Raw genomic sequence first — 8,034 nt, forward strand, 5'->3', positions numbered from 1 at the left:
CCCCATCTCCACTCATTAACCCCCCACTCATTAACCCCCATCCCCACATTAATCCCATCTCCACTCATTAACCCCCGCACATTAATCCCCATCTCCACTCATTAACCCCCATCTCCACTCATTAACCCCCATCTCCACTCATTAACCCCCCTCTCCACTCATTAACCCCCATCTCCACTCATTAACCCCCACCCCCACATTAACCCCCCTCTCCACTCATTAACCCCCATCTCCGCTCATTAACCCCCATCCCCATCTTCGGTGGTTCTTCAGCTCCACAGAGGAGCACACTTACCACCAGCGTTCGCTCTGGGCGCCGGGAGTGACGTCAGCAGTGTGATCACATGACCTGATCACGCTGCTGACGTCGCTCTGACCCGGCGGTCAGAGCTTCAATTGTACTGGCGTCTATAGACGCCAAGTACAATTGCTGCCTGGGAGTCGGCGCGGCCTCCTTCTCTGCGTCGGCTGTCAGCTTGACAGCCGACACAGAGAACCGCCGACTCCCAGGACTGGTAGCGGCAGAACACAGCCGCCGGGGGGGGGAGGGAGGGAGATACTGGCATACTGCGGACCGCTGCATTAGGCGGCCGGGCGGCTCGACTGCGCCCCCCTGCTGCCTGCGCCCGGGGCAACTGCCCTGGCTGCCCCCCCCTGGATACGCCACTGGGCTCGGGATTCTCGCTGTGCAGCGACGGAAATCCGATGCCTAACACCATCCTTATTTGCAGTGTTTTATTTTCCACAGCATGTCAATTCTTTTTGCGGATCTGCAGCATTTTTCACCCATTCACTTCCATTGAATCATTCAAATCTGCTGCAAAAACGCAGGTGTAAAAAGGTTTGCAGATTTGCTCCAGATTTGCTGCCAAAAAGACTGCATAATTGTCAAAAGAAATTATGTCAGAAGTAGGAAGAATGTGTCGGCAGAGAATATGTGTAAGTGGAGAATATGTGTGCGGGCGGAGAATAAGTGTGAGCGGAGAATATGTGCATCTGCCTGTGTCTGTCTGCGGGTGTGTGTGGGTGTCTGTCTGCGGGTGTGTACCCATACAACAAACAGCCCATAGTGATTGTACTTAGGCATCATCTGATGGGACTACTACCCACACTCGGCTATGTCTGCTGTCACATATAACAGAAACAGCATGAACCGATGATGGGAGAATAGTCTCAACATCCGGCGCCTGAGTTCAACTGTAAAAAAAAGTCAAAACATATTCACATAAAATATACATACTCACCGAACACCTAATCCACGATAGCCATGTCTCTTGCAAGCAATCAAATATAATAAACCAACATATATTCCCTGTCCGCCTTAGTCCATTTAATACCGAGTGTCCCGCGTTGATGTCACCCGGCCGCCGGCGATACACTGACAGGAGTTAATCGCTCCTGCAGTGGATCACTGAGCCGCCGTGAGAGTTCACCACAGTACATCAGCTGATCAGCTCCTATCCTCTCACTTATGGCACCGCTGCTTGAGTAAGTTCTCACACAACGGTAGTGCCATAAGTGAGCACCAGAGCTGATGAACTCTGGTGAACTCTTATGGCAGCGCAGTGATACACCGTGGGAGCGATTACCTCCTGTCAGTGTATCACCAGAGGCCGGGTAGAGCGGTCACATCTCCTGATGTGACTGTTCTACAGGTGAGATCGCCGTGGGACACTCGGTATCAAATGGACTACGTCGGACAGGATAGTATAATATGTTGGCTTATTTTATTTTTGCTGCAGGAGACAAGGGAGTTGGGGATTAGGCATTCAGTAAGTATGGTAAATTAAGATTCAATAAAGGAGTCTGTATGATTATTTCAAATAAAGGACTTTATTCTATTAATAGCCTGGGAACCTTTATGGCTATTGGCTAACATCAACCGTTGGCTTTCCCTCTGCTGGTTATGAAAATTATGCAGGAGCCCACGCAATTTTTAACATTTTTTTTAAATAAATAGTTATTGTGTTTCATGCAGATTTCTGACAGTTGCTGTTTTGTTACAGCATATGTGGGTTATTTATGTTAATGCTCCTACATAGGCGCATGTGTGTGCGAGTGCGTTTTATATTTTATTATTGATTCTAAGGACCATTTTCTATCTGTAGTGCGCCCTTCTTTATTCAGTTTGTGCATGTGTGTGTGTCTTTATTTCTGTACCATTTTATTATTTATCTGGCTGACCCCTGTTCATTACTAAAACTCGGGCTTGGTTTTACATATATACAGCTCTGGCAAAAATTAAGAGACCACTGCACAGTTTTATAAAAATCAGCTTCTCTACATGTCTGACAGCCATTCCATTCCAGTGTCAGTTGAATTCCAACCAGAGTACACATTATTCTACTTAATGTGCTTCTGATAAGGTGATCACCTGAATCAAATCTTATTTAACAAAGGAAAGTATAAAAAAAAACCCTGCTGTGGTGTTCACAATCCTCTTGCAATAGGACAAGATGGATGGCAAAACAAGTGCTAGTAATATCCCAAAAGTAAAAGGAATGAAAAATAACTTTTAACCATGCCAAAGGAGTTGAAAAGAAAAGTCTTGAGTGAGGAAAAGAAGGGCTCAATTCTGGCTTTGCTAGCAGAGGGATACAGTTAGCGTCATGTTGCCTCCGTCCTTAAAATTTCTAAGATGGCAGCCCATTACAACAAGGTCAAGCAGCAAACATTGGGGACAACAAAGCTACAGACCAGCAGAGGGCGAAAACGACTCTCCACTGACCGTGATGACCCTCATCTTATTCAAATGTCATTCAGCAACCGCAGGATGACATCAAGTGACCTACAAAAGGAATGGCAAATGGCAGCTGGGGTGAAGTGCATGGCAATAACAGTTCGTAACAGGCTCTTAGAGGCAGGGCTCAAGTCATGTAAAGCTAGAAAAAAGCTGAAGTTTGCCAAAGACCATAAGGATTAGACCATAGAGGACTGGAGTAAGGTAATCTCTGATGAATATAATTTTCAGCTTTGCCCAACACCTGGTCATCTAATGGTTAGACGGAGACCTGAAGAGGCGTACAAGCCACAGTGTCTTGCACCCACTGTGAAATTTGGTGGAGGATCGGTGATGATCTAGGGATGCTTCAGCAAGGCTGGAATTGGGCAGGTTAATCTTTGCGAAGGATGTATAAATCAAGCCGCATACAAGGTTATCCTGGAAAAACAGTTGATTCCTTCTGCTCAGGCAATGTTCCCCAACTTTGAGGACTGGTTTTTCCATCAGGATAATGCGCCATGCCACATAGCTAGGTCAATCAATGTGTGGATGAAGGACCACCACATCAAATCCCTGTCATGGACAGCCCAATCTCCAGACCTGAACCCCATTGAAAACCTCAGGAATGCAATTAAGAGGAAGATGGGAAGTCACAAGCCATTATTATTATTATTAATTCCATGGTGCTGTACATGAGAAGGGGGTTACATACAAAGTTATAAATGTCGTTAACAGTAAACAAAATTTACAATGACTAACTGGTACAGAGGGGAGAGGACCCTGTCCTTGCGGACTTACAGTCTATGGGAACAAAAAACTGCTTAAATTTTTTTACCAGGAGTGGCATAAAATCACCCAAAAGCAGAGTACAAGACTGGTGGAAAGCATGCCAATGTAAGAGTACGAGCAGGAACGTGAGATGCAGTGATGGGACGCAGGCAGAGCAAGGGTTAACAGGTTTATTTACTGAGTTAAACAGTATTAAAGGCACAGTACAATACAACGGTTCAAATATTAGCAAATGTATAAGGAAGTCCTAATACTGCAGCTCCTGCTGCGAACTCTATGGTGCCGGCAATGGCCGATGCAGTGTCCTCATTAATGGGGTCAAGCAGACAACAATACCCCCGTCTTCTGGTGACAGTGGTCGGTCTCCAGTACCTTCCACTGCCCGTAGTCCATACACTGTAGTTTCCTACAAAGGTAAGGGCCACGACTACTGTCTAAGCTCGACAAGACTCCTGCACAACTCTCTTCACAGTTGAAGCGATGGTTTGGGGACCACCACAATGCAGGGAGACTACGGTACACAAGATGAGGTGCAAGCAACAAAGGGTTAATTTATTTGCAGACAAGGAATGCAGAGTTGGGAAAGTGTAAACAGTGGTATTCAATGACATAAAACAAGTTACAAAAGTGATGTTCTCTAGCTGGGCCATACAAATGGCATGGTGCACCAACTATTACAGATCAGTGTATTCTTTCAAAAGGCAAAACAATACAATAAAGTACAGTATGCTGCTACTCTAACTGTAGCCTGACTTGCGGCTACTACTTCGGCCGCACGGCTACCGTGCTCTGTCTATTGCAGCCTATGCTAAGCCCTAAACATGTGCGCACACGGGGTTAACACTCACGGTAAAGTTGGTGTCTCAGCTCTTTCCCGGGGGCCCCCTGCAGTTCTCTTCAAGATGATGTGACGTCCTCCCTGGCAGCTCTGTGCAACGTGGTCTTGTCCTTGTGTGACAATTCCGAACCTGTTCCTAGACACGGTGAACTCCCTCTTCTGAATTCCTTCCTTGTAGATCTTCGTGGCTCCATGCAGTAACACAGGAAAATCACCTTTGTTATCCCCAGAAGAGTATACACAATCCCACAGGTTCAGTCAGTTCTAAGCTGCACGTTTTTCTCCTCATGTCAGTCTCCTGCAGACTCCCAGCTCCAAACACTCACTGGGAAAACAGCCCCTCCCCTCTCCATAGCTGGAAGAGCAAACCAAAGCAATCTTTTGAAGGGTAGAATAGACTGTACCATCGCATCAGCCAAGGGGGTGCTGTCTCTTAAAGGGGCAGTGTGTTTCTGCTGTCCATAGCAATGTCAGCCCCTTACACAGTCTCGCAGGACCACTTCGGCTCTTCCTCGTTTGGGGTGGGTACTCTGCCACACCGGACCATCCCTGTCAAGGCTGCAAGCCCCTGTTCCTGTTCGCCTATGCGCGCCTCTGCCCCGATTTCTGCAAAAATCATGAGAGGGTTAGTTCATAGGCGCTCACACAAAGCCATCTCTCAGGCCCGTCATTAACTGGTCTCGATGCACTATGTCGGGGGGGTCCTATACCTATGCCATCTTCCTTAAGAATTGTAGTGTGTAGCTCCTGTAGCGCGTTCATGTACCGCTTCACTGTCTCCCCCTCTCTTTGAATACGCCTAAATAAGCGCGTGCATAACTCTCCTACGTCCGTGGGGTCTCCATGTGTCTCTTCGAGTATTTTCAGTACTTTGTCAAAGGTGTCTCGCTCATGGGGAGGTCGTAGCATGACGGAATCCCTGGCCTCTCCATCTAGAGCCATCAGGGCAACCTCTGCCGCTAACGCAGGAGTCATGGGATACAGTCCAGCTCCATAATAGACCGTTGCTCCCTGTAAACTTGGGGAGATTACTCAAAATTGTCCTCAGCGGCATACTGGCTCTTGGAGCACCCCCAATCGCTTGGTTTGCCACCTTTGCGCCCCTAGACTGCATCCTGCCAATTACGCCAAGTGTAAGAGTATGAGCAGGAACGAGGGATGCAGTGACGGGACGCAGGTAGAGCAAGGGTTAACAGGTTTATTTACAGGGGGAATTGTTATGAATGGGTCACCGAGGAGGAAAAAACTAAACATGCTAAGCCCAGAGAAACCAGAGAGGTTGGTAACTATGCAGATTGCAGATCCCTGATCCTAACCACACAACTAGCAGCAGTCGTGGAGCGTACCTACGATGAACCTAGATGCCTCATCACGGCCAGAGGACTAAATAAGCCTAAAGCAAGAAAAGGTGAAAACTAACTGCCCCAGAGCAGACCCCAAAGGAATAGACAGCCGCCACACATGTATTGACAGTGAAACAAGATGAAAACACAAACACAGGCAGGAAAATAGGCTGAGCAAATGATGGGGCCCAAACTAGCTAGAAAGGAGAGGAAAGGAAAGACACTGTCTGCAATCTGTCAAAAACCCTACAAAATAATGTCCAACACTTCTGATAACAAAATTAACCCTGAAGTCATTAGACTTCTCCCACTACATCAGCACTCTGGCCTCTTTTTGCTGTCTCAGAATATTTCAATCTAATAAAGGACAAAAAGCAAATGGGCAAATACAGATAAATAAGAGTGGAAATTCAGCACAGGCCCAGCCGGGGCTGGCTGACCACACAAAAAACTGAATAGGACAACAAAATCAAGTGTGAACATTAGCAGAGAAACTTAGCTTGAGCTGACTGGAGCAGAGCTGAGAACCAAGACCTGACAAGCAGAAGGAATCACCAGCACCAGAGTAAGGTGTCGGCTGTCTTAAATCCAATCTGAGATTCCTGAGGTCCAATCATCATCCTCATTATCAGGTGGCAGATCTCTACTGTCTAAATCAGCCTCACTACCTCCTGTTACCGCCAGAGGGAGCCTGGAAGGAGAACTCAATGAACTCACAACAGGGAATACTCCATGCAGGGAGGTAAAGAGTTAAACAGTATTAAAGGCATAGTACAATACAGTGGTTCAAATATTAGCAAATGTATAAGGAAGTCCTAAAACTGCAGCTCCTGCTGTGAACTCAATGGTGCCGGCAATGGCCGACATAGTGTCCTCATTAATGGGGTCAAGCAGGCAACAATACTTCCAGTGTTCTGGTGACAGTGGTCAGTCTCCAGTACCTTCCACTGCCACTAGTCCATATACTGTAGTTTCCTACAAAGGTAAGGGCCACGACTACTGTCTAAGCTCGACGAGACTCCTGCACAACTCTCCTCACAGCCTCGGTCAAGCAAGCTCAAAGTGGCAGACGGTAAAAAGGGTCACAATCTGGTACAAGCCCCACGTGGCTCATAAGTTGTTTAACGCCACGGTCAGGGTACAAGGGTCTGTTCTGTCTTCGGTCACTCATATGGGGCACGTGTGTTATACTCACGGACACGGAGCATTCTGTGCCTTGCTTTCTGACAGTCACCGGACTCACGCTGTACGTTCCTTTCTCTCTGGTCCTTGCTGTTGGTGGCAGGTGACGCCTGGCATTAGCTTGCGTGCTGCTGATGTTCTCTCTCTGGCTGCTGCATGGCTGGCTCAGCTCTACTTGGTGTGCACGTCTCAACTTAATGTACACGGCTCGTTTCTGCCCGGGGTATACAGCCCTGCTCCGCTTTGCACGGCTCCGCAGCAGTCTCTCTCTTCGGCGTGCTACTGTACACGCTTGGCTTTGCCGGTGACGGGGACCTCTCTATGCCACCTGCTACAGTGCCGGTACTCTCTGAGGGAAGGGAAGGCAGAGCGCGCCACTCACCGCTCTGCGCGCTGCTCTGCCTGGCGCCAAAGTCCCTTGTTTCGCGTGCTATCCTTTTTTATCTGCTGGCTGCTGCTCACCCTTTTCTGTCTCTCCCGGCCCCCTCCTGTCAGCTGAAAGCTCCTTCTCTCTCCGGCTTCCCCCAGGCAGCAGGGGAAGGTTCACCCCGCTCAGGCTTCCAGCATGCATGTACCTGAGGTCCGGTCTCCTTACACCAAGACACATGAAAACTGTGATTAAAAATCATGGTTATTACACAAAATATTGATTTCTGAACTCTTCCTGAGTTGTTGTTTCTAAATGAGTATGAACTTGTTTTCTTAGCACTATTTGAGGTCTGCAAGCACTGTACTTTTTTGTTATTTTGACCATTTCTCATTTTCTGAAAATAAATGCAAAATTTAGTGTTTGGAAATTCGAAGACATGTTGTCAGTAGTTTATAGAATAAAAGAGCAATTTATATTTTACTCAAAAATATACCTATAAAGAAAAATCAGTCATACTGAAAAGTTTGCAGTGGTCTCTTAATTTTTGCCAGAGCTGTATATACAGTATATATATATATATATATATATATACTGTATATATTCACTTATATTTGTTTTGTGTGTGTAAACATTATAATTTGAACATGAAAAATATTCAGAATTGAGAGTCCTCAGTGGTTGATACCTTTTAATGGCTAACTGAAAAGATGGTAACACATTGCAAGCTTTCGAGACTACTCTGGTCTCTTCATTAGGCATAGACTAACACAAAATCTGAAGAGTCACATAT

General features: G+C 46.7%; 1 long non-coding RNA gene across 1 annotated transcript; it reads right to left on the minus strand.

The window, feature by feature from the left end:
- Window positions 1-3,667: 3,667 nt before the first annotated feature.
- On the minus strand, window positions 3,668-7,347 carry LOC141086702 (uncharacterized). The gene is made up of 2 exons (XR_012231647.1): window positions 6,888-7,347; window positions 3,668-4,955 (listed from the first exon to the last, which is right to left on the minus strand). It is a non-coding gene; the product is annotated as an uncharacterized lncRNA (long non-coding RNA).
- Window positions 7,348-8,034: the final 687 nt, after the last annotated feature.

The sequence above is a fragment of the Dendrobates tinctorius genome, unplaced genomic scaffold (assembly GCF_039654945.1).
Source record: "Dendrobates tinctorius isolate UK_male_01 unplaced genomic scaffold, ASM3965494v1 ptg000032l, whole genome shotgun sequence".
Classification (NCBI taxonomy): Eukaryota; Metazoa; Chordata; class Amphibia; order Anura; family Dendrobatidae; genus Dendrobates; species Dendrobates tinctorius.